The sequence below is a fragment of the Pseudophryne corroboree genome, chromosome 4 (genome assembly GCF_028390025.1).
Source record: "Pseudophryne corroboree isolate aPseCor3 chromosome 4, aPseCor3.hap2, whole genome shotgun sequence".
Lineage (NCBI taxonomy): Eukaryota > Metazoa > Chordata > Amphibia > Anura > Myobatrachidae > Pseudophryne > Pseudophryne corroboree.
The window spans coordinates 807,008,356-807,036,178 of record NC_086447.1 but is presented as its reverse complement, the minus strand read 5'-3'; the positions used below and the strand labels follow the sequence as shown (position 1 = coordinate 807,036,178).

Sequence of the window (27,823 nt, the reverse complement as noted above, 5' to 3'; positions counted from 1 at the left end):
ACATTGCTGTTTGATTTACAGCCGCTGTAAGCTTTGTATGAGATATACTTGGCACGTCTAACTCAGGATTATTAACTATATGATTATGAGATGATGATTTCAAAAATGAGAACTAAATAAAATACAGAACAAGATAAGAGACTATATAAATTGCAAACGTTAAAGGTCCAATATGGGACATCATTACAAGAAAATGTTTTTTGTGTGTTTATATATCTATATCTATATCTATATATATATATATATATATACAAACACACACACACACACACACACACACACACACACATATATATATATATATATATATATACATACATATATATTTATACATACAGTTGCACCGATTACTTTTAATAGTTACTTTAAGATTCCATGTAATTCTTTAAACTTAAATTAGTAACATATAAGAAAATCAGCAACTCATTTCTATATCTGACATTAATGCTCTGCCTTTCATTTAAAGTTTAGAATTTCTTAGTAAATCTTGTTGCAGTGAATATATGTTTATGCTGGCATTGCTTTAAGAACTAGGAAGCCTTGTTGACATTCATTACCATTCATTTTGAAATGTTAACATGCAGTATATTATATATTAGTATATAATTGCTTCGTTTATTTAAACATATACATTAAAGTATGCTCTGTGTAGCGGATCTCACATTTGCTTGATCAACAGGAAGGGTAGTCTGTGCCTGGCATGTTAAAATGTCACACGGTGATGTAGATATTTTCTTGGTTTGAAATTGACAAACGACTTCTGATTCTTTATAGTTTTAAAGTTCCAGTGCGTTTCGCAGTTTAGGGCGTACCTTCAGTTAGTCAAGAGCACAAAAACATTGGCGCAGCTTTCATTCCTTTAGCTGATGCTTATTCATTTCAGAAGTCAATTTTCTGAACATGTTGATGGCTGAATAAAGGGTAATTATTAAAAATAACGATCCTGGAAAATTATGATCTGCTTTAAAATCCCTCACAAATTCGTGCAAAGTTTTTTTTGCTTGATTTCAATATGGTCATACAGTGTGTAAAGTTTTGTTTTTCTTTAAGTAGAAAAAGATTTTTTGTTACTCTTAAATTGGGTTTGGTATGTTATGTCGACGTGGATCATGTCAACATAGTAATAATGTTGATGGTGGGCATTTCGACATTTAACACGTCGACACTGATTAAATGCTAACATGGTCATAATGTCAACAATGTCTTCCTGAGATTAGTGAAACCCTCACCGTAACCCCCAAATTTAACCATAACCCCTAAACCTAATGCTGATGTCAACATTTTCACTATGCCAACATTCTGTGCACGTTAACATTTTCCAGGCATCGACATTTATAACGTCGACATTTTAACCATGTTGACATCATAACTGTCATCATTGTGGTGTCAACACTAAGACCGTTAATTCTTAAATATATGCTTCCACCTCTTATATCAATTATACTATTAGTTATTAACTTCCCTACCAGGAACCACTTGGGACTGCCATGGGTTCTGTGGTTCTTCTCACAGACCCAACTCAAACCCGGTGCTGTGTGACCCTGTGTTTGGGAGTAAGTGGGAGACCCTGAAGAAACTGGCAACAAGTGATTGAGACTTCTGATTGGTCCTTCTGCTCAAACTACCCCTCTGCTGCCATTTTTTTTCTTTGTGGTGAACAAAACAGATTTGCTGTTTCAGTATTGCAGAATTGGTGGAGCTCCAGAAAAAAAACAGCTGCAGTAACAGGGTTCTTGCTAGGGGAATCATCTAGTTAGTGAAGCGTATGTAGCAGTAGTGCAGCTCTAAATACACATTGTCTCTTTTTTTTCTCGCTTGGCTTGAGAGACATCTGTGGCAAACAAGCAGATTTAGTGTGTATTTTGTCACCTCTGCTGCTAAGGCAGCGAGAATGCTTCTGAAGCTTTTATTCAATATTGACAGGTGATTGCTTCCATAAAATAATCACGCTCACATATCCAACAGGACTGTTTGATTACCTTGCAATTGCCTCCCCCTCCCGTGATAACAAGTCACCTGTTCCCAGGGAACAGTTGACAGTCCTCATGTTTATTACCCAATTGAATGTCAGTAGCAATTGCGGCTAAAGATAAACAAAAATGCAAGTACGCATTGACCTTGACTTCTTTTTTTTTCTCTTCATGATATTGCACTTGATGGCTCCATTGCTGTTAAGCTGATAAGAGTTATAAACAGTAATTTAAGGAAAATGTTTGATTCCCAGAGGAAAATGCCATATTGCTGTGGGAAATGGCAACTGAGTAATGCCCTTTGCCAAACTCACTTTGTTCACCTTCATTTTAGCTGTGGGAAAATAAAAGAAAGTCCCCATTATGACTTAAATATCATGAGTATGGATATACACATAAAGAACTTATGAACTGTGAATTGCATAGCTTGTTAATGACTGACATAGGCACACAGGACACAGAATATTTTACATAATAGGGAGCAGGGAATAATTACCAGTATAAACATAAACATTTTATTTTAAGTGATAGGTTTTCCTGTTAGTAAGTCTGACCACGTAAAATGCAAATACATCCAGTGTGAATATGAACCTTGTAACATTAACACATGCAAGAATTGTAATAATAATTGTTATTGAGAGATTTTTTTTTTCTTAATAGTAATGGGGAAATTCATTCTAAATTGGTCCTATAAAGATGTGAAAACAGATTGGAAGGTAAATTCCTATAGTTTAACGTGGGCAACTGGTCCAAGTGTCTCTTGAAGAGAGTTGACCCACATGTTTAACAGCCAAATCTTTATGGTTCTTGGTTCTTAGCTGGCACAATTTGGTTATCTTCCTTAGCTGTTGCTTGTCACATACTCATTAGCAGCTGGTTAGGAGCCACGCACAGTACATATATCTGCAATTCTGCAATATGACCAAAAGCAGTTACATAGGGCTATAAGGCATAATGGGGGGGGGGAAGGGTCTGTTTACTAAGCATTGGAGAAAGATAAAGGGGGTCATTCCGAGTTGATCGCTAGCTGCCGTTGTTCGCAGCTCAGCGATCAGGCAAAAAATCGGCACTCCTGCGCATGCGTATGGCGCGCAGTGCGCACGCGCGACGTACTTTCACAAAAAACTATGCAATTTCACACGAGGTCGAGCGACTCTTTTCAGTCGCTCTGCTGATCGGTGAGTGATTGACATGAATGGGGCGTTTCTGGGAGGTAACTGACCATTTTCCGGGAGTGTGCTAAAAAACGCAGGCGTGTCAGATAGAAACGCAGGCGTGCCTGGGGAAACGGGGGAGTGGCTGGCCGGACGCAGGGCGTGTTTGTGACGTCATAACAGGAACTAAACAGTCTGAAGTGATCGCAAGGTAGGAGTAGGTTTGCAGCTACTCTGAAACTGCTTGAAAATTTTTTAACACTGTTCTGCTAACCTTTCGGTCACACTTCTGCTAAGCTAAGATACACTCCCAGAGGGTGGCGGCTTAGCGTTTGCACTGCTGCTAAAAGCAGCTAGCGAGCGATCAACTCGGAATGAGGGCCAAAGGTGGAAAGATAAAGTACCAACTAACCAACCCAACTCCTAAAGGCCCATATAGACGGGCCGATGCAGGGAGAGATGTGTGCTGAGCGAACCGCTCAGCACACATCCCTCCCGCCGCTCAGCACAGCGCGATCTGTGCTGAGCGTGCAGGGGGAGACGGGGGGGGGGGCGTTCACTTCACTCAGCGGGGGAAGTGAGCGACCCGCTAGATTGGCCTGCACGGCAGGCCAATCTATCAGCAGGGGCGGGGCTGCGCATTGCTATCGCTGTAAGGGGTACACACAGAGCGATCAGGCTTATATTCTAAGCAATCTAGTCAGATTGCTTAGAATATCGCTCCGTGAGTACCCCCCTTAACTGTGAGTTTTTAAACACAAACAGTAACATGGCAGTTAGGAGCTGATTAGCTGGTACTTTATCTCTCACGTTATCTCTCTCTAAGGCTTAGTAAATAGACCTCATGGTTTAAACCCTCATGCTTGGACACATCCCCACGAGCAGGCCACACAGACACAAGCTATTGAGATAGATATATATATATATATATTATATAGCTATAGCTGGTGGCAGTTTAAGTACATTACTTTTTAGTTACTGGTCATTTAAACTGTACATAGTCCTATGCTTAAACCGTGGTAGTTATTACACAGTAGTAAAGCATGGAAAAGCATGCACGTGTTATTTCTAATTACAGACATATGCAATTGAGAGTCTTTTAAGATCAGGATGAGTAACAAAACAGTTAACAACAAGTGTCGACCTTATTAGTGGTCAGCAATAGTGGCACGTATGATTTATGTGAATTAACAAGCGTTAAAGTTGACAAATGTGTCTGCATGACAGAAAAATGCGTGTAATAGCAGTCTTTCCCATTCAAATAGCAACTATTTGCTAGTGGTGAAGCTCTCTCATTTCAGATGTAGTTAGAAGGCTTTATGAAATGTGGCACAAAGGAAAATGGTGTTGCAATTCAGTTGTTTAGGGAAAAAAACTACCTCTGCCTCCTGCACCTCTTTTCTTCTATTGCCTCTATAGTGCAGTCAGAGCAGCGATTGTTTCCATTATGTAACACCTTTATAGATAGGGGTGAGGCTCTATGATCCCATGCACAAAGCAGTTTGAGTTGTGATTATGATAAGCAGAGGTTTACTTTGATACCTTCCATTTAAACAGTTTTTGATGTGGAAAATAAAAACATAAAGCATAATATTAATCCTGTAGGTGGAAATGCAACATAACAGCAGAAATTGGCTTGAAAGATATTATTTTTAACATGTCAAGTTGACAACGGCCAAACCTACTACCATGGAGATAGCATTGCAGTGTTATGCAGCCAATTATTCGTAATACAAATATAATCGCATCAGCATGCAGCCAATCAAAGAGCCCTGAGCATCATGGGAGGTGTCATTTATCAGCAGCGGGAGTGCTGAGAGTTGCCCATTACTGCAGTAATAAAAATATTGACAGTATGTAAATGACTTGAGCTGCAGAGTGATGGGATCTATTTGTGGGTCAGTGTGAACTGCTGTTGGATTGTTGTGGCCCCTTTTAGTGCCTCCCTAATTTACCAATTAGCCCAACTGAATAAACAGCCATGTGACTTTGGAGCTCCCATACAGTGTGTTATGAGTGCTGGTTTGTTAGAGGTCTATTTATCAACATGCTAAGGAAAGAGCGTCTGTCCCCCTCTCTCTGAACATGATGTCAACATTTTCCTATTGCATCAGCATTTGTACGGTACACAAGAAAGATATTGTTTCGTTTCTTCTACTTGGCACAGATTTGTTCATGATAGGTCTTAAACTAACCTCAGGGGTTTTCTGTTTAACCCTGAGACCCGGTGTCTGCAACAAGCTAAAGAAAATATACATACCACTCCGCTTCTCTAAGAGTGCCCATGGCAGTGCTCGGAAGCCAATGTCACTTCTGAACTCACACGTTCATTTAGACTTTGTTGTGGGACTCAATGTGAGAGATATTGAGAAGTGACAAGGGCGGGGGAGGTTGGGCTGTAGAAAAAAAACAAATATTGTAATTGCGGACTATATGGGGTCTATTGTGGGTTTTTGTTTTTTTATATCTACAGGATATAGAAAACATGTTTACTGTAATATAGAACATGTTTTCTAATCCTGACGCTCCAAAAAAAGGATCTACACTTGGACATTAAATCAGTCTGTCTCCATGTTAAGTGAAATAAAATATTAACGCAAATTCACATGTATTACTAAGTAGCTGTAAGCTGTATAATCACCGGCAAACCTCCATAACTTAGGTTTATCTTTTAAATCATTATCAACTGTTAAGCTTTTCTTCTATCTATCTATCTATCTATCTATCTATCTATCTATCTATCTATCTATCTCTATACACACACAAATATACAGTATGTATATATATATATATAAGTAAACGCGCACACACACACACACATATATATATATATATATATATATATATATATATATAAAGGTGTATAAACACACACACACACACACACACACACACACACACACACACACATATATATATGTTTATTTATTGTCAGATCAGTAGCTTTCAACCACTTACTTTCCAGCACAAGCATTAAATCATTTTGTACAGGTAATAGATTAGAACTTAGGCAAAGTTTTCCCGCAGTGGCATCACAGACTGATCTGTCTGCCAGCTTTAAAAAAATCTTTAAATCTTCTTAACATATATATTTGATAACATTTTTGACACATATGTTAGAAATATGGGGGAAAGAAATAGACAAACTTGTGTGTTTTATTGTTTTACAGTATATTTTTAGGCCAATAAAAGGCCAGCGTTTTGCACAACGGCTGTAACTCAAAAAGTATGGGGCGTACGCTTCTTTTATTAACATTATAACTGGAGTCATGTGGAGAGCTGCAAAGCCGTTTGAACTAATTTTAGCTTACAAGAAGATGAAGATAAGCTTCCCACTATGGTTATGCCATATGCTCTCCTGGTGATAATATTGAAGTGTAAAATACTCAACAAAGATACATTGTTTGAGAAGCTAAAGAAAGTGGCTGGGGAGAGAAAAGTCTGTACAGTAAGATTATATAAAATAATATAGTTGCAGAAGTCTCAAATAACATTAAATTAAATTAACTAGACATATTTTGACCCTGATGCTTTTTTATGAGAGTTAATATGATTTGTTTTGCTACATATTTGATTACGTTAAATTCATTTCTCACATGCATATAAGAAAATCAATTTTTATAACAATTGATTACTTTAAAAAAATGGCTAATGTTTGAAGGCGTGCTAACTGTGTACATTGTATAGCTCACTAAAGTAATAACGCCCAACTGAGTTAAATGCCGTTCCTAAAAGCCTCTTTAAGCTAGCAAAATCCATTATGTTTCCATATTTGGAGAATTTAGCTGCTTGGGTTTCAGCTAAGAGTGTTTGACCTATTTATTTGTCACTGAGACCACTTCACAGGGAGGGGATTTGTTAGTTCTTGCTAAACTGAGAAAAAAAAAGAAGAAAAAAAACAATCCGTCGTGGATAGAAAGTATATTTGCAGATGAAACACTCGTTGTTGGAGACTTTGCAGAGCCCAGTGGAAGCTTTGTGTTAACAACTGCTGAAATGCTTGCCCCGTCTGTGACCTTGGCCAAACAAACCTGCAACTGAGGAGCCCTCTTCTGACACAGATACCTGGTGCTCTGGGAGGAAGGTAAAAATAAATATAGGAGGCATAAAGTGATGGCATATAATAATGGCGGAGGTCCTGACCCAGAACCCAAAGAGCTAACACTGACGTCATAACCAGGGGCAACGCAGAACCTACCGAATGTTATTTGTGGTTGGAATAGGGTGACGGATCTTGTTTAGTGACTTCCTAGAGAGGGATGGCTAAAGGTGTTTTTACAGAGACAAGCAGGACCCGGGCGTCGTGCATGATAAAGTGAAAGCTAATCCTAGTTACAACGTAACAATATGAACAAATAGACCGTTACCATGATGAAATATGTGATACATGCTAAGCTTAAAGACCTGGCAACACGAGAGGGCAAAGCTTGCTTATCCACCTCCCTTTGTTTGCACAGGAACAAATACCTCCAGTAAATACAAGCAAAATAGCTTTACTGGTCCCTATCATGGCAGCACACATGCTCCATGTCAGCTTTGGCAGGAAGTTACTAAGGTCTGTTCCATACCATTTCCATTGCATCTTTATCTCTCCTGCTCATTGTTTGTTGCTGAGTACTTTAAACCTCAACTTCCCAACTAAAAGCTTCCTGTTGCCTGCTTTTAAATTTAGGTCTTTCAAGCACAAGTTTGCTGTTGTTCTTTAACTTGTTTTGTTCACAAGTAATCTGCAATATAAGACGGGGTTAAAGGAGTTAAGTGAGTTTTTCTTGATGGCCTGGCTTTAAGAGTCCAAACTGTTCATTGTTCTGCATATAAAAGGTACAATAGTGGGTCTCAGATGAAAGAATATTAGGAACTTTCCACATTTTTTTTTTAAAGGCTCGGTATCTTCTGTATTGACTAAGTGTTGGGTACAGAAATAAATTGCTTCTCTAGTGATGTTACATTTTCGGGAACTCAAATTCTACAATAATAAATAAAATATATAAACATGTTTTTTTTCTTTACTCAGCCAAATGAAACTGAAATGCACATTACTAGAATATTTGACGGTGTGATGCATTTCATGTTACGTTGCTCCTAATCTATTCTTATGTCCTGTAAGTGGGTTGCACCTTTTTTAATATTATTATTACTATTTGAAAAGCACTTTGAGCAACAGGGTGGCATGTTTTTGACAAGAGGCAATTATTTGCTCTTTGTGATGGGCTGGTTGAGGTTGTTCACGATCTACAAGCAATGGAGTGCTGGTCCGAGGGCCAAAAGTACGAACACAATATTTTATCATGTGCTAAAGAAATCAAATTAAACCACACAAGCTCAAGAAAAGGCAAAGGTTAAGTTATTTCTACTTTAAGTAACATGAAACGGTATAAAGCAGTTACATACGCAAAATTTGTGTAAGCATTCCATATCTTACTCAAAATTGGGTAAAATAATGCCTAAAGTCTATGATTTTATTTATTTTATTTGTTTTACTATATTCAGTTGTCCAATGGGATAGATCTGAATATCTGTTTAGCCATTAGCTGGTAGCACTGTTGAGGTCCCACCTGATTAAATGTGATGACCGCATGGATGCATGATCTGTACATAAGTAAAAGTAGGCTTTAATATGAGTCAGCAATTCTTCCTCCTCTATTTTAATGTTGGTATGCAAATAAATTAAAATATGCTTCAAATTTGATGGCAAAGCTTCAGCACTTAATTACGGCTCATTTTCATTTTGTGAATCTCTTACCCAGCACTAGAAACCACAATCAAATGAGCTCTGTTGCTGTATTTTTTGTCATACCAGTACTAAATACACATTTTAAGGCATATAAGAGATAATGTATACGATTCAAAAGCTGCTGTTTTTCACACTGGGTAAACAAATATACATTTGCAATTGTACTTATAAATGACAGAATGAAGATTTCAGGGGGTACTCTGCATTTCCTAGTAACTGATTTGGGAAAGCCGTACTCTGACTGCAGACAGGGGGCCAGATGCGTCATCGCTTGGAAAGTGATAAAATGGAGACTGAAAAAGTACCAGCCAATCAGCTCCTGACATTTTTCAAACACAGCCTGTGACATGTCAGTTAGGACTAGAGATGAGCGCCTGAAATTTTTCGGGTTTTGTGTTTTGGTTTTGGGTTCGGTTCCGCGGCCGTGTTTTGGGTTCGAACGCGTTTTGGCAAAACCTCACCGAATTATTTTTGTCGGATTCGGGTGTGTTTTGGATTCGGGTGTTTTTTTCCAAAAACACTAAAAAACAGCTTAAATCATAGAATTTGGGGGTCATTTTGATCCCAAAGTATTATTAACCTCAAAAACCATAATTTACACTCATTTTCAGTCTATTCTGAATACCTCACACCTCACAATATTATTTTTAGTCCTAAAATTTGCACCGAGGTCGCTGTGTGAGTAAGATAAGCGACCCTAGTGGCCGACACAAACACCGGGCCCATCTAGGAGTGGCACTGCAGTGTCACGCAGGATGTCCCTTCCAAAAAACCCTCCCCAAACAGCACATGACGCAAAGAAAAAAAGAGGCGCAATGAGGTAGCTGTGTGAGTAAGATTAGCGACCCTAGTGGCCGACACAAACACCGGGCCCATCTAGGAGTGGCACTGCAGTGTCACGCAGGATGGCCCTTCCAAAAAACCCTCCCCAAACAGCACATGACGCAAAGAAAAAAAGAGGCGCAATGAGGTAGCTGTGTGAGTAAGATTAGCGACCCTAGTGGCCGACACAAACACCGGGCCCATCTAGGAGTGGCACTGCAGTGTCACGCAGGATGGCCCTTCCAAAAAACCCTCCCCAAACAGCACATGACGCAAAGAAAAAAAGAGGCGCAATGAGGTAGCTGACTGTGTGAGTAAGATTAGCGACCCTAGTGGCCGACACAAACACCGGGCCCATCTAGGAGTGGCACTGCAGTGTCACGCAGGATGTCCCTTCCAAAAAACCCTCCCCAAACAGCACATGACGCAAAGAAAAAAGAGGCGCAATGAGGTAGCTGTGTGAGTAAGATTAGCGACCCTAGTGGCCGACACAAACACCGGGCACATCTAAGAGTGGCACTGCAGTGTCACGCAGGATGGCCCTTCCAAAAAACCCTCCCCAAACAGCACATGACGCAAAGAAAAAAAGAGGCGCAATGAGGTAGCTGTGTGAGTAAGATTAGCGACCCTAGTGGCCGACACAAACACCGGGCCCATCTAGGAGTGGCACTGCAGTGTCACGCAGGATGTCCCTTCCAAAAAACCCTCCCCAATCAGCACATGATGCAAAGAAAAAGAAAAGAAAAAAGAGGTGCAAGATGGAATTATCCTTGGGCCCTCCCACCCACCCTTATGTTGTATAAACAAAACAGGACATGCACACTTTAACCAACCCATCATTTCAGTGACAGGGTCTGCCACACGACTGTGACTGATATGACGGGTTGGTTTGGACCCCCCCCAAAAAAGAAGCAATTAATCTCTCCTTGCACAAACTGGCTCTACAGAGGCAAGATGTCCACCTCATCTTCACCCTCCGATATATCACCGTGTACATCCCCCTCCTCACAGATTATCAATTCGTCCCCACTGGAATCCACCATCTCAGCTCCCTGTGTACTTTGTGGAGGCAATTGCTGCTGGTCAATGTCTCCGCGGAGGAATTGATTATAATTCATTTTAATGAACATCATCTTCTCCACATTTTCTGGATGTAACCTCGTACGCCGATTGCTGACAAGGTGAGCGGCGGCACTAAACACTCTTTCGGAGTACACACTTGTGGGAGGGCAACTTAGGTAGAATAAAGCCAGTTTGTGCAAGGGCCTCCAAATTGCCTCTTTTTCCTGCCAGTATAAGTACGGACTGTGTGACGTGCCTACTTGGATGCGGTCACTCATATAATCCTCCACCATTCTATCAATGTTGAGAGAATCATATGCAGTGACAGTAGACGACATGTCCGTAATCGTTGTCAGGTCCTTCAGTCCGGACCAGATGTCAGCATCAGCAGTCGCTCCAGACTGCCCTGCATCACCGCCAGCGGGTGGGCTCGGAATTCTGAGCCTTTTCCTCGCACCCCCAGTTGCGGGAGAATGTGAAGGAGGAGATGTTGACAGGTCGCGTTCCGCTTGACTTGACAATTTTGTCACCAGCAGGTCTTTCAACCCCAGCAGACCTGTGTCTGCCGGAAAGAGAGATCCAAGGTAGGCTTTAAATCTAGGATCGAGCACGGTGGCCAAAATGTAGTGCTCTGATTTCAACAGATTGACCACCCGTGAATCCTTGTTAAGCGAATTAAGGGCTGCATCCACAAGTCCCACATGCCTAGCGGAATCGCTCCGTGTTAGCTCCTCCTTCAATGCCTCCAGCTTCTTCTGCAAAAGCCTGATGAGGGGAATGACCTGACTCAGGCTGGCAGTGTCTGAACTGACTTCACGTGTGGCAAGTTCAAAGGGCATCAGAACCTTGCACAACGTTGAAATCATTCTCCACTGCACTTGAGACAGGTGCATTCCACCTACTATATCGTGCTCAATTGTATAGGCTTGAATGGCCTTTTGCTGCTCCTCCAACCTCTGAAGCATATAGAGGGTTGAATTCCACCTCGTTACCACTTCTTGCTTCAGATGATGGCAGGGCAGGTTCAGTAGTTTTTGGTGGTGCTCCAGTTTTCTGTACGTGGTGCCTGTACGCCGAAAGTGTCCCGCAATTCTTCTGGCCACCGACAGCATCTCTTGCACGCCCCTCTCGTTTTTTAAATAATTCTGCACCACCAAATTCAAGGTATGTGCAAAACATGGGACGTGCTGGAATTGGCCCAGATTTAATGCACACACAATATTGCTGGCGTTGTCCGATGCCACAAATCCACAGGAGAGTCCAATTGGGGTAAGCCATTCCGCGATGATCTTCCTCAGTTGCCGTAAGAGGTTTTCAGCTGTGTGCGTATTCTGGAAAGCGGTGATACAAAGCGTAGCCTGCCTAGGAAAGAGTTGGCGTTTGCGAGATGCTGCTACTGGTGCCGCCGCTGCTGTTCTTGCGGCGGGAGTCCATACATCTACCCAGTGGGCTGTCACAGTCATATAGTCCTGACCCTGCCCTGCTCCACTTGTCCACATGTCCGTGGTTAAGTGGACATTGGGTACAGCTGCATTTTTTAGGACACTGGTGACTCTTTTTCTGAGGTCTGTGTACATTTTCGGTATCGCCTGCCTAGAGAAATGGAACCTAGATGGTATTTGGTACCGGGGACACAGTACCTCCAACAAGTCTCTAGTTGGCTCTGCAGTAATGATGGATACCGGAACCACGTTTCTCACCACCCAGGATGCCAAGGCCTCAGTTATCCGCTTTGCAGTAGGATGACTGCTGTGATATTTCATCTTCCTCGCAAAGGACTGTTGAACAGTCAATTGCTTACTGGAAGTAGTACAAGTGGGCTTACGACTTCCCCTCTGGGATGACCATCGACTCCCAGCGGCAACAACAGCAGCGCCAGCAGCAGTAGGCGTTACACGCAAGGATGCATCGGAGGAATCCCAGGCAGGAGAGGACTCGTCAGAATTGCCAGTGACATGGCCTGCAGGACTATTGGCATTCCTGGGGAAGGAGGAAATTGACACTGAGGGAGTTGGTGGGGTGGTTTGCGTGAGCTTGGTTACAAGAGGAAGGGATTTACTGGTCAGTGGACTGCTTCCGCTGTCACCCAAAGTTTTTGAACTTGTCACTGACTTATTATGAATGCGCTGCAGGTGACGTATAAGGGAGGATGTTCCGAGGTGGTTAACGTCCTTACCCCTACTTATTACAGCTTGACAAAGGGAACACACGGCTTGACACCTGTTGTCTGCATTTCTGGTGAAATACCTCCACACCGAACTGACCGAAGAGCTGATTTTTTTGGTATTTTCACCTGGCATGTCAACGGCCATATTCCTCCCACGGACAACAGGTGTCTCCCCGGGTGCCTGACTTAAACAAACCACCTCACCATCAGAATCCTCCTGGTCAATTTCCTCCCCAGCGCCAGCAACACCCATATCCTCCTCATCCTGGTGTACTTCAACACTGACATCTTCAATCTGACTATCAGGAACTGGATTGCGGGTGCTCCTTCCAGCACTTGCAGGGGCGTGCAAATGGTGGAAGGCGCATGCTCTTCACGTCCAGTGTTGGGAAGGTCAGGCATCGCAACCGACACAATTGGACTCTCCTTGTGGATTTGGGATTTCGAAGAATGCACAGTTCTTTGCTGTGCTGCTTTTGCCAGCTTGAGTCTTTTCATTTTTCTAGCGAGAGGCTGAGTGCTTCCATCCTCATGTGAAGCTGAACCACTAGCCATGAACATAGGCCAGGGCCTCAGCCGTTCCTTGCCACTCCGTGTGGTAAATGGCATATTGGCAAGTTTACGCTTCTCCTCCGACAATTTTATTTTAGGTTTTGGAGTCCTTTTTTTACTGATATTTGGTGTTTTGGATTTGACATGCTCTGTACTATGACATTGGGCATCGGCCTTGGCAGACGACGTTGCTGGCATTTCATCGTCTCGGCCATGACTAGTGGCAGCAGCTTCAGCACGAGGTGGAAGTGGATCTTGATCTTTCCCTAATTTTGGAACCTCAACATTTTTGTTCTCCATATTTTAATAGGCACAACTAAAAGGCACCTCAGGTAAACAATGGAGATGGATGGATTGGATACTAGTATACAATTATGGACGGGCTGCCGAGTGCCGACACAGAGGTAGCCACAGCCGTGAACTACCGCACTGTACTGTGTCTGCTGCTAATATATAGACTGGTTGATAAAGAGATAGTATACTCGTAACTAGTATGTATGTATAAAGAAAGAAAAAAAAACCACGGTTAGGTCACTGGTATATACAATTATGGACGGGCTGCCGAGTGCCGACACAGAGGTAGCCACAGCCGTGAACTACCGCACTATACTGTGTCTGCTGCTAATATATAGACTGGTTGATAAAGAGATAGTATACTCGTAACTAGTATGTATGTATAAAGAAAGAAAAAAAAACCACGGTTAGGTCACTGGTATATACAATTATGGACGGGCTGCCGAGTGCCGACACAGAGGTAGCCACAGCCGTGAACTACCGCACTATACTGTGTCTGCTGCTAATATATAGACTGGTTGATAAAGAGATAGTATACTCGTAACTAGTATGTATGTATAAAGAAAGAAAAAAAAACCACGGTTAGGTCACTGGTATATACAATTATGGACGGGCTGCCGAGTGCCGACACAGAGGTAGCCACAGCCGTGAACTACCGCACTATACTGTGTCTGCTGCTAATATATAGACTGGTTGATAAAGAGATAGTATACTCGTAACTAGTATGTATGTATAAAGAAAGAAAAAAAAACCACGGTTAGGTCACTGGTATATACAATTATGGACGGGCTGCCGAGTGCCGACACAGAGGTAGCCACAGCCGTGAACTACCGCACTGTACTGTGTCTGCTGCTAATATATAGACTGGTTGATAAAGAGATAGTATACTCGTAACTAGTATGTATGTATAAAGAAAGAAAAAAAAACCACGGTTAGGTCACTGGTATATACAATTATGGACGGGCTGCCGAGTGCCGACACAGAGGTAGCCACAGCCGTGAACTACCGCACTGTACTGTGTCTGCTGCTAATATATAGACTGGTTGATAAAGAGATAGTATACTCGTAACTAGTATGTATGTATAAAGAAAGAAAAAAAAACCACGGTTAGGTCACTGGTATATACAATTATGGACGGGCTGCCGAGTGCCGACACAGAGGTAGCCACAGCCGTGAACTACCGCACTGTACTGTGTCTGCTGCTAATATATAGACTGGTTGATAAAGAGATAGTATACTCGTAACTAGTATGTATGTATAAAGAAAGAAAAAAAAACCACGGTTAGGTCACTGGTATATACAATTATGGACGGGCTGCCGAGTGCCGACACAGAGGTAGCCACAGCCGTGAACTACCGCACTGTACTGTGTCTGCTGCTAATATATAGACTGGTTGATAAAGAGATAGTATACTCGTAACTAGTATGTATGTATAAAGAAAGAAAAAAAAACCACGGTTAGGTCACTGGTATATACAATTATGGACGGGCTGCCGAGTGCCGACACAGAGGTAGCCACAGCCGTGAACTACCGCACTGTACTGTGTCTGCTGCTAATATATAGACTGGTTGATAAAGAGATAGTATACTCGTAACTAGTATGTATGTATAAAGAAAGAAAAAAAAACCACGGTTAGGTCACTGGTATATACAATTATGGACGGGCTGCCGAGTGCCGACACAGAGGTAGCCACAGCCGTGAACTACCGCACTGTACTGTGTCTGCTGCTAATATATAGACTGGTTGATAAAGAGATAGTATACTCGTAACTAGTATGTATGTATAAAGAAAGAAAAAAAAACCACGGTTAGGTCACTGGTATATACAATTATGGACGGGCTGCCGAGTGCCGACACAGAGGTAGCCACAGCCGTGAACTACCGCACTGTACTGTGTCTGCTGCTAATATATAGACTGGTTGATAAAGAGATAGTATACTCGTAACTAGTATGTATGTATAAAGAAAGAAAAAAAAACCACGGTTAGGTCACTGGTATATACAATTATGGACGGGCTGCCGAGTGCCGACACAGAGGTAGCCACAGCCGTGAACTACCGCACTGTACTGTGTCTGCTGCTAATATATAGACTGGTTGATAAAGAGATAGTATACTCGTAACTAGTATGTATGTATAAAGAAAGAAAAAAAAACCACGGTTAGGTCACTGGTATATACAATTATGGACGGGCTGCCGAGTGCCGACACAGAGGTAGCCACAGCCGTGAACTACCGCACTGTACTGTGTCTGCTGCTAATATAGACTGGTTGATAAAGAGATAGTATACTACTAATATTATATACTGGTGGTCAGGTCGCTGGTCACTAGTCACACTGGCAGTGGCACTCCTGCAGCAAAAGTGTGCACTGTTTAATTTTAATATAATATTATGTACTCCTGGCTCCTGCTATAACCTATAACTGGCACTGCAGTAGTGCTCCCCAGTCTCCCCCACAATTATAAGCTGTGTGAGCTGAGCAGTCAGACAGATATATAATATATATAGATGATGCAGCACACTGGCCTGAGCCTGAGCAGTGCACACAGATATGGTATGTATGTGACTGAGTCACTGTGTGCTGTGTATCGCTTTTTTCAGGCAGAGAACGGATTATAAATAAAAGTGGTGGTCACTGGTCACTATCAGCAAAACTCTGCACTGTACACTACTGAGTACTCCTAATGCTCCCCAAAATTAGTAAATCAAGTGTCTAAACGGAGAGGACGCCAGCCACGTCCTCTCCCTATCAATCTCAATGCACGTGTGAAAATGGCGGCGACGCGCGGCTCCTTATATAGAATCCGAGTCTCGCGATAGAATCCGAGCCTCGCGAGAATCCGACAGCGTCATGATGACGTTCGGGCGCGCTCGGGTTAACCGAGCAAGGCGGGAAGATCCGAGTCGCTCGGACTCGTGAAAAAAAACATGAAGTTCTGGCGGGTTCGGATTCAGAGAAACCGAACCCGCTCATCTCTAGTTAGGACCTGATTGGCTGCCACTTTTTCACTCTCCATTTTATCACTTTCCAAGCGATGATGCATCTAGCCCAGGATCCGCTAGTTTAGTAATTTCTAACCAATTCTGGCCAGGGGTTAACCATATCTAACACTCCTCATGAGCGTACTATGGCACACATCTATCAATAATTTCATTTACTTTGCAAACGGGCTGTGATATTAGCAGCCGAAATTGCAATGCAGCATGCGATTATACTGGTGGCATGCACAGTATGACAGGACAGTGACACCCGCATGAATAGCGGTTCCAAAAGGAACCTGTCCCTTTGCTCAGAGTGATAGTAGAACTCCTGCGCATGCAAGGCCTGCTGATCATGCTTGTGTGGAGGGTTCCCCTGCTGGCTTAGTTTGCGATCTGTAGCCCATAGGCTACAACGGGCTAACACCATCTTCAGATGGCGTTAGCTGGGGGGGCCAAGCTTGGGAATGCTTTGCATTCCGAAGCCTGGTACATCTGACAACATCGCAACATCCATCGCTGTTGGGAATGGAAGGATTGCAGCAGATATCTCCGATATTTGCTGTGGCCCGTCTCATACATTTAGGTGATACTCTATATTTGCAGCTATCCCCTGAAAACACTACTTTTGTATTGGTATGGTATTGTATCGTAATGGTAAATGAGCCCCTAAATGTGATCTGATCTGATGGCTTAAAATGGTCAAATCTGCCCAACATACATATCTGTGTGTTTAGGCCGACCCAAAACAAATAAGTGGCACATTTACTTTGGCCCAATAACCAGATTTGTGTCATATTCCTCTGAACCAGCCTGTTCGCTCTGAAACATGGTTGAAAATTCCAGTATTGAAAAACAAACTGGGAAATAAGGATTGTTCAGGGTTACCCTGAACAGCTGATTCATTTTCACTTCTATATTTTTTTCCCTGTATTATCAGTTAAAGTAAAATAAGGTGAACTGCATTTTGCATTTAAAGTATTCTGCACAAAAGTAAAATAACACTGCTATGAGGCCTTCCCTTTTCCAGGCAATAATGATGTGAGGGTCCAATGTCAGTCACATGTATTTGTGAGTTATTCATCTTCAAAGAATCTTTACGCTATACAGTATTCTCAGTGACGTGTGGTGAGGTGAGGCAGAGCCTTTCCTGTCATAATAACGTATAAGCTAGAGTTCTGACTATACAAAGTATATGAAGAAAAACAAAGAATATATTACAAATATCTTCTTTGTATTATTCTAATCATTTTTTTAGTCAAAATTCTGGAGTAAAAGTCTATGGCAGGTAGGCAGTGCCTCACCTGCCTATCTTTTCCACATATCTCTGATCAAAACTCACCAGATTTCCAGCAGAATATACTGCTGCATCTGTGTATAATGCCCACATGTATATGCTGCTGCATCTGTGTATAATGCCCACATGAACAATTTGGCTTATATATTGTGTGTAAACCTGGCTCTGGAACTAGCCAGTGCTTCCTGAGCCATTTACCACACTGCACATCCCTGAGTATTCTGTTGACCTGGCCCAACTAGGACATAATCTCATTTTTGTTTTTTGGGGGGCAACCTCTATCTTTTGACTTATAGGGCATGCTGAATCTTGTAGTTCTGAAATATATAGAGCACCATCAGTTATGTATACATATCTAGGGCAGTACGTGTGGTGTAATGGTTAGCATTACTGCCTCACAGCACTGAGGTCATGGGTTCTATTCCCACCATGGCCCTAACTGTGTGGAGTTTGTATATTCTCCCCGTACTTGCATGTCCTCCGGGTGCTCCGGTTTCCTCTCACAATCCACAATCCAAAAATATACTGGTAGGTTAATTGGCTCCAAACAAAATTAACCCTAGCGTGAATGTGTCTGTGTGTGCACGTGATAGGGAATATAGATTGTAAGCTCCACTGAGGCAGGGACTGATGTGAATGGGCAAATACTCTCTGTAAAGCGCTGCGGAATATGTGTGCGCTATATAAATAACTGGTAATAATAATATCTATAATCTAAATTTCGGATATTAGTGTGATGTATGCTGTCTTTAAGTAATAGCGTCATTACATTTTCAAATAAAGATTTGACTTGTTTGTTTCCCTGCTAGGAAGGGCAATTAGAATCACTCAAGTGGGGAATGAATAAATTTATATATATGTATTGCTTATGAGGTATGACTAGATTACTGTGGTATGTGGTAGATTACTGTTGTTTCATTACAAATATAAAGCAACAGCACCCAACAAAGCTTCTTTAAAGATATATTTCACTGTTTCAGTTCCTCGGGTCTGTGAGCCTGTGGGCCTGCTTCCTTTAATTAAAATAACTTGCCCTCTTTATAAGGAAAACATTTTTGTAAACAGGTAGAGAGACCTATGTGACCTATTGTGTTAAGTTTACTTGATCTAGAGTCAACATCTGAGAGGAAGGGAATTTACTCGGAGATACCGTTAAAATGAACCCAATCACCACAAATATGTCGGCTGTTTTCTTAGTCATTGTTCCTTATCAGTCACTGATTAAATGTTAAAATGTGGAAGAGACACCAAAAAGACGTTTTGTGATGTGTTTCCCCTGCAATGTTTACATTCGTGGATATGTTGTACCAGCCTAATATGCTCATTACACTGGAAAAAGTAAAGTGTGTGGATTCTGTTTATTTGTAAGAATAAATTAATGTTACAGAATGACAAGGATTTGTGACCTAAATTGTTATGAATCTGTTAGACTGTAAATGTGTTCACTATATAAATAAATAGTAAACCAAGGCCCAGATTTATCAAGCCTTGGAGAGTGATAAATTGCACGGTGATAAAGTACCAACCAATCAGCTCCTAACTGTCATTTTTTTTTCAAACACAGCCTGTAGCATGGCAGTTAGGAGCTGGTTGGTTGGTACTTTATCACCATGCAATTTATCATTTTCCAAGGCTTGATAAATCTGGGCCCAAATTTTTAATCATATGATAGTTAAGTGGAACACACCTGAAAGTTTCTTATTTAAGACAGGTTGTCTAACTGGTTTTAATGCATACAGATATTGGATTGAGCTACTCTCAGTTATTCGAACAAGGGTACTAGTATAATCAGGCATAACTACCGTAGTAGCAGCTGCAGGGGTTTGCATGTCCACTGTCAAATCCTCAAGTGTGTGTGTCATTTTTACAGCCTTGAGAAGTTCATGGGGGACCTTAGAAAATGCTGCTAGTTACACCCCAGACAGGCCAGACTACTACAGCGAGTCATCATTCAAGATCTGTCCGATTTGTAAAACATTTTTTTTTATATATTATAGTTTACAGGTGTCACTTTGCACTGCCATAGTATATACTTCATTGCACTGCTATATAAAATGAGATCTAGCCATTGGCCAAATGTTTTCTATAAAACGCAGTTGCAATTGTGACATCTGGAGGTTAAAAGTAGGTACCACACTCTGATGACATTATTTATTTATTAACAGTTTCTTCTATAGCACAGCAAATTCTGTTGCGCTTTACAATTGGACAACAAAACATATTAGGAAAACAAAGCCATACATGTATAATTTAGTAAGACATATTCACTATTTTCTCATGAAATATACTTCAGTTATATGTAATTTACACAGCATGCTGAAAAGGAGAAATCAATTTTGATTATACCACAACTTCAAAAGGGCAATTTGGTGTATTTATAAGTGGGATTATAGTTATACTGTTTTTGTGAAGATAATGAAAACATATTGCTCTAAGTTACTAGGTACAGAGGACCCAATTTTTCTACACATTTGTTTATACAAATTAAGTGCTGCCAGGTTACTTGCCCTTCTAAGAAATAAGTAAGGCAGACCAAGTCATTTTTTTTGTTTGTTTTCTTACTTAGTGCCTTGTTCGCTATGTTAAACAATAAAAAAATGGTGTTCCCCAGAGAGAAAGACAGACTACCCCCAGGCCTCACAGTTGGAAGAGCTATGAAGTGTAGGAAATTCTGGCCTATGAGCAAGCACTCTAGCCTGACTGCCCGACTAGACTTCTAAAGCCTAACTGCCCAACTAGACTCCTACATGCACACTGCTCGCTCTCAGGATTAATTTCAAATGTCATAGGATGTTGAGATTCGGAAGCTGCAGAGATTTCAATGAGTCAGCAGTCAAATTTAAAGCGGCAATGTTTAGTAATGCAAAACCAACCAGTTTTCTACTTTTTCGTAAATTATTCTGGAGAGGGATCCTCTGGCTCCCTCTGTCGGCCCTTGGTGATGCATGCGTTTGCTGCCAATGCACATGTTCATTGCCTGTTGGGGGACCTGAATCAGGAAGCAGTGTGATATTGTTATGCTATCACGCTACTTCCAGCTCTTGGCCAGGATGGGCTCTTATTGGTGCCTATCTCCTAGCAAGAGACAGACAGTAAATTTGCATGAAAATATGAATTTTATCGTTGCAATTTTACGTGAAAAAATATTAATCAAATCCGCATTAAAAATGCCCCTGAGGACCGTATGAACTTGTATTGGAACTTATGAAAGAAAAATGTAGAATCTTCCAAAAAATAATAATTCTACCACTGTTTTTGTTTTAGTAGTAGTAATAATAATAATAATAATAATATTAAGAATAATTATAATTATTTATTATTATTATTATTATTATTATTATCATTATTATTATAACAACAACAAGATACTTGGCCACTCTCCCTGAATATCCACATTTTTGGACAGTCCAACAGTCTACTGGAAGAGTGGGTAGCCCTCCCGCATCTCGCCCACTTTCTAGTGAAATGGGCGGGATGGGTACATGATGATGCGGTTTTCTGCAAATTTGTGGGATTGCATCATGGGGGAGTGGCCCAATGGCATCACTTTCCTGCTACCACCCCCAAACGTTAATTCATTCTATTCTCCAAAATTCCATCCATTCTTTGCTTTGTAAAGGTGGTTGCCTTACTTTGCAGCATCTTTGCTTTTTTTGTATGTACATATAACAGCAAGATACACAAAAGCCATCAGAAAAAGAAAAAACAACAACAACAACAACCTTTTGCTAAATGGATGAGGCTGTAAAAGGAGAACGGCGCTGTGCAGGTTAGTCAGCATTACAAGCAGCCAGAACTAGTAACAGCATCATACTGTGGTGCAGAGGAGAAATCTAATATAATAGTAATATATGCCATACATGATTACATGAATGCATCCAAGGTAGCGACCATGTGAAGGAAAACTTTTAATTACATATGCATTGTAAGGAACATGTACCTTACACTGTTTCGGAGGAATAAAATAATCTGCTCTTAGTTCAGTCCATTATGCTTTGCTGTGACAATTAAGCCTGAGTTTATGTAGTCATATGTGCTGTATTGTGCTTCTGCAGCTGTGCATGTCCCAAAGCTAGGGGCCCCCCAACAAAGTGGCCCGTTTTTTTTCCATGGTGAAAATGACTGTGCACCACTTAACTCTTTAACACATTACTCTTTACAAGTTTTAAGCTCTTTTTACAATGCCTTATAAAAATGCCCTCAGTATGTTAATGGTCCTCTAAGGGATTGCTCCCGCTTGGCACTTTGCTTACAAGTCTTAAACTTCCCTCTTACCCTATTTTCTTAACTCACAGCTCTCTCTTTTCTCATTTTTTTTTCTTCCCTTTTAACTTTGCCACGTTGATGGAGCTCTTATTTATGTGATGTCATAAATGAATTAAGTAACCCGCTACCTGCCGAACAGTGAAAACTAATTCAGCCTATAAAAAAATCTGCAATTTGGTCTTGCTTTGTTATTAAATAGATAGAAAGTGATTGGTCTAAGCACACCCATTTTTATGTTTATATAGACGTATATGGAACGTATAAGTGTATTTTATAGATCAGTCTTATTCTGCTGTGAATATTGTATATATTTATATATATCGAAGAAACCTCTTGCTATCCTGTTTTACTTTAGTGTTTGTGCTCTGTACGCAGTCAACAGCTTTGCTATATTATGGTCTCAATAATCTTGTTAGGTTACCAATTCCTAGATCTGATAAGAAAAATACTGAAAACATTGTCATGACCTGGAAATTTATGTTACAACTCTGTGCTCCCTCCTCTAAATGCCAATGGACTGTGGGAAGGAAGGTTGCGGGGAGGAGGGGGGGAGTCTTGACCTGCATGAGAGGGACCCCTGCTGACATGGCCAGTTTGACCCATTGAATGGCCTGAATTCTATAAATGCTGCTTTATCCTTTCTTGAAAGGAACAAGATAGCATGGCCTAAATGCCTGGGTGTGCTTAAATAGGCAACTACAGGACATTTGATTTGAGCTTGTTTGAAATCTGAGCCCCCTGACAGCAAGGGAGGTTCTACAGGTCACCTGCATTACTCTATGGGAATAGGCCTGGGTCTCCTAAGAAATTGCTCCTGGAGATCTTGCAGGACGAATTCCTTTCTTTGTCGGCTGGCCTTTTGCACTAGATCGCAGCCTATCATTTTTTTTCTTTTTTTTAACAGCAAGTCCTGAATATTATTTGAAAGAGCAAATGGCATTGCTGGAAGGATTGACAGTTTGACACACCGAGGATAGTCTTGATAGCTTGGGAGCTGAAATGAGGGAGCCCTGCTATTCTCATGCTTGTTACAGGCTCAATGTTTTTTAAATAGTGTCTAGTTGCCGTGCAGACTACTTGTGCTCCGAGCAATTTGACAGGCAATGAGTCTGCTCCAGTGATCCTAAGTCCTTTTAGACTAATTTGTGAGAGGGAGAAGAAGAGAGAGAAAAAAAAAGCAATAAAAAAAAAAAGCCTAGCACCTCTCGAAGGCAGCGTTCAAAAACAGAAAACGAGGTACTGCTAATTAAAGGACCATTTCAAACAATATCAAGACAAATTACCTTTAAGTCCACTGATAATGCCATGCAGCACCTAACGAGGGGCTCTTTCTGCAGAGATGACACACCAGGACACCCAGCTCATCAGGGATTCAGACAGAGGTAGCGCCAGGCAGATATGTGCATTGCTAATGTTGCATATGGGCAGCGCAAATGCAAAAATATGAGCACACTTGGTCCAGAATTGCCACAGGCCATTTAGAAGAGCCTCTGGCCTCTCAGTCACTGGCCTACTAGTTAATTGCCACACGGACTTCATGACACATGGGCAGATGATATGACATTTTCAGTTTCTGTCACTAGCAAACGCCACAACACGGCTAGCACTAGTTGCTAAGAAGCTGTCAGGAAACATTAACAGCTGGCCAAAGTTGCCCTGTGGCACTACCTCATGGCATGAGCAAATCGTGTAGAAATCACCCAGTGGAGCTTACTGTTATACTAATGAGGGTCTATGCCTGTGTATAGGCTAGCATCATTTTTGTGATTATTTCCACCTTTTCAGCTTGCCTTCATAATTTGCCTTCATTGTGCAGCAGGGGAAGTCAAATCCTGGACATTTTCTCCCCTCTCTTCCTGTCTTGCTTTGCAAATGTGGTTCCTAGCTGTTACCATGCGGTTGTTATATCATTGCACCTCCAGGTTATATTCTGGAGAGCAGCCTATGACAGGGCACGTCCCACGCAACAGCATTGCTGGCTAGTTCCTATACGTCTGGAGCATTACTGGGTTTAGGATGAGCGGGGTGATGCTGCAAGCCCTAATCTAACAATCTACTATTATCAAAACAGTTCCCGACAAAATATTCCTCTTCACTGTTTGCTTTTCCTTCCCTCTGTTTCTCTAACTCAGCGTTGGACAAGACCAGGGTTTATTGTTTTAGCTTTTCTGAACACGCATCAGTATTTACACTGGATTCAATGCATTTGCTTCCAATGAAAATTTTGTCTTAGATTACAGCTCAGCAGTGTCGTTTCCCTCCCAGATGGGAGCGGAGTAGCTGTATTTGCCTAAAAACAGTAGGAAGAACAAACTATGCATTAAGCCCGGGCTGTTTTTGGCTTGACCTAATGATGTAACAGAAACCTTTTATTTGGGATAGGTCACTGCCAGAGATTGAAGGAGGGGATCTGGCTTTGGCTTGAAAGGTTTTCTTCATTGTATTTACATAAGTCTTCACTTACAAAAATTCTGTGCTTAATGCTTCTGCTTTTATAAAGGAGAAATAAACAGGAAAGCTTCTGGTGAGTGTTATACACGGAACGCAGACAGGTTTTCCTCTCCTAATGGAGTATATAATTCAGGTGCCCTTAAGGCATGCTTTCAGGAATTCTTTTGCCTGAGGTAATGGGAATCTAAGGTTCTTTTTAAGGCCTCGATTATCTATTGATGCACAAAGCTTCATAAAAAATCATCTCTTGCAGATTAAACTAGATATTTCCATAAATAATCAATTGGCATCTTTATTATATTATTACAGGACGGGCTTGGCGTTTTTTTCCATTTCTAATATCGTTTCAGAATTGGAAGCTAATCTGATAGGGCCGGAATGACGGCGTGAAGCAAATTAAAATTAAAAATAAATAAATAAATGTTTTGCTTTTTAATCAACAAATGTATATTTGTCTTCAGATGGCTCCTCTTTAGCATATAAAGTAGATTGGCTCATTGAAATGTTAAGCGCAGATGATTTGCTGCTACGGATCTGTGCCTCTTTGATGCTGTTTTAGATTTTTCATGGTTTTACCGAGAAGAATAGGAAAATCCCAGCACAAACAGCTCAGGTTTGAGGAACGATTCACTTTTCAGAAAGTCATTGTTAAGGTTCCAAGAGACTACAGCAGCAACCGCAGTCTTTTTATTTTATTTTTACGTACAGCACTGAGGTCATGGGTTTGATTCCCACCATGGCCCCAACTGTGTGGAGTTTGTATATTCTCCCCGTACTTGCGTGGGTTTCCTCCAGGTACTCCGGTTTCCTCCCACAATCCAAAAATATACTGGTAGGTTAATTGGCTCCGAACAAAATTAACCCTAGCGTGAATGTATGTGCGTGTACATGTGGTAGGTAATATAGATTGTAAGCTCCACTGGGGCAGGGACTAATGTGAATGGGCAAATATTCTCTGTAAAGCGCTGCAGAATATGTGTGCACTATATAAGTAACTGGTAGTAATAATTATAATAATAATAATAATAATAATATGTTGTCAGTCAAAAATGACTTATTGTTAATGTGCAAAGTTTTTGTACACGTTAGTTTTAGAATCAGGCCAATCTCCAGCTGTGCTGGTACAGGTGTTTGTATTGCTAGTCATTTACATACCATTGGCAGGTTTTATTTATTTTTTTCACACACCTGAGATTGAAACGATAAACATGTAGGGGTAGATTATTGTACGGGTGTAATAACCAATCCCAGTGGACGGGGTGCCGTTGGCCCACTTACCAACCTTGAGAATGCCGACAGGGGCCGGGGTAATTATTTAACCCCTTGCCTGTCCCTAACCCGCCTGGGGTGGTGACTAGGGCTAAGTCACAAGGGTTGGTGGCTAGGGCTAAGGGGGACATGTACTAAGCAGTGATAAGAGCGGAGAAGTGAGCCAGTGGAGAAATTTCCCATGGCAACCAATCAGCTGCTCTGTATACTTTTAAAGTATGCAAATTAGAAATGTTACGACAATGCTGATTGGTTGCCATGGGCAACTTCTCCACTGGCTCACATCTCCACTTTTATCACTGCTTAGTACATGTCCCCCTAAGACTCAGAGGGGTACCGGCTGTGGCTAACCCTTCCCCCAGGCCCTAAGCCTAACCATTACCCCGATACTTACCTTAGGGGTTTCGGCAGTCAGCGTTCCGGGTGGTGTCAGGATTCCGGCATCGGTCACATCGCTGACCGCATCCCATGCAAATAACTTTTTGCTTGACAAAGGAAAGTAATGCTGGAGTAACCAGACTGATGTGTGCTTTTAATGATCTAAGATAAACAGAATGTATGAGGGTATGGTCAGCTTTGTTTTTCCCGTCTCGCTAAAGTTGTAACAAGGAAGTCATATTTCGTATTCTTATATAATTGATACTAATACAATGAATGGAAGCAACAATATTTATTTTGTAGCTGAGTCACATTATGAAATATCATCTGAGGACTCAAATCAAACAGTTCCTCTAGTGGTTATGTTTAAACATGTTTAGCATTAACATGCTAGCAGGTTCACTCTATTTAGCCAAGAACAACTTATACAATATATACAGTTTATAAAATATGTAAAATTATAGCAAGATGATAATTTAATGTCATTTAAAAAGAATGCCAACTTAGTTATAAAAGTTGTAAAGTCTTATGATGCTCTGGCGACAATAAGGAAACAGAAACCCCCACTTAGTTGCCCTGAATAAGTCTTTATTCTAATATTCCAGTGTACATGAGCCAAGCATGGGAAAACAGTACTTTTAACCCTACATTTGGAATTTATGGGGAGATTTAGCAAATCTTGGAGAGCGATAAAGGGGAGAGAGATAAATTACTAACCAATCAGCTTCTAACTGGCATTTTACAAGCTGCGTTTGAAATATGCCAGTTAGTAGCTGATTGGTTGGTGCTTTTTACATCTCCAAGGTTTGATACCTCTCCCCCATAGTCCCCATCGGGAGTGTATTATTTCCTAATGAAGATTTGTCACTAGGATTTGGGAATTATCACAGTGTAAAATGAGCCATTGGATTTACCCTGTTAAAAGGCTTTCTTTATTTCGCCATAAGTGTATTATTTGTCAGCTAGTACTCCTCTACACTCTGCTATGGAATGCTATCAAACTGAGTAATGTCGTGCTGCATGTGGGTATGGTCTGCGTTATGGGATATGTCTGCAGGCCGACAGATCAGGTGGCACAATAGCCCACCCACCACAAAAGAAATGAAAAAACAAACAAAAAAAACTTACAAATAAACTGCATATGGCTAATTAAATCCATTTTATGAGCAGGATATTTTCCCCATAGAGCCATGTGACTCTCTGTTGGTTCTTGTTTAGAGAAGTCCCCCTTTGGGGTGGGTGGGCAAACCGACCTAACACTAATAACACACAGTTATACCCCTTTCACACCGCAAATGCTGGATCCCACCCAGGAATTGGAAACGGGTCCTTCCTAGGTGGGATCCGGCATTGGACGCTACAGCAGGTTTCCCTGACCTGACAATATGCCGGGCGGGTTACCATATTGGCGGGGGATGGAGCCGGCAGCGG

At 41.3% G+C, this 27,823-nt stretch overlaps 1 protein-coding gene across 2 annotated transcripts in view; it reads left to right on the top strand.

The window, feature by feature from the left end:
• MEIS1 (Meis homeobox 1) overlaps positions 1-27,823 on the top strand; it is a 195,057-nt gene that overhangs the window by 48,543 nt on the left and 118,691 nt on the right. The gene's annotated exons all lie outside the window — the stretch shown is intronic.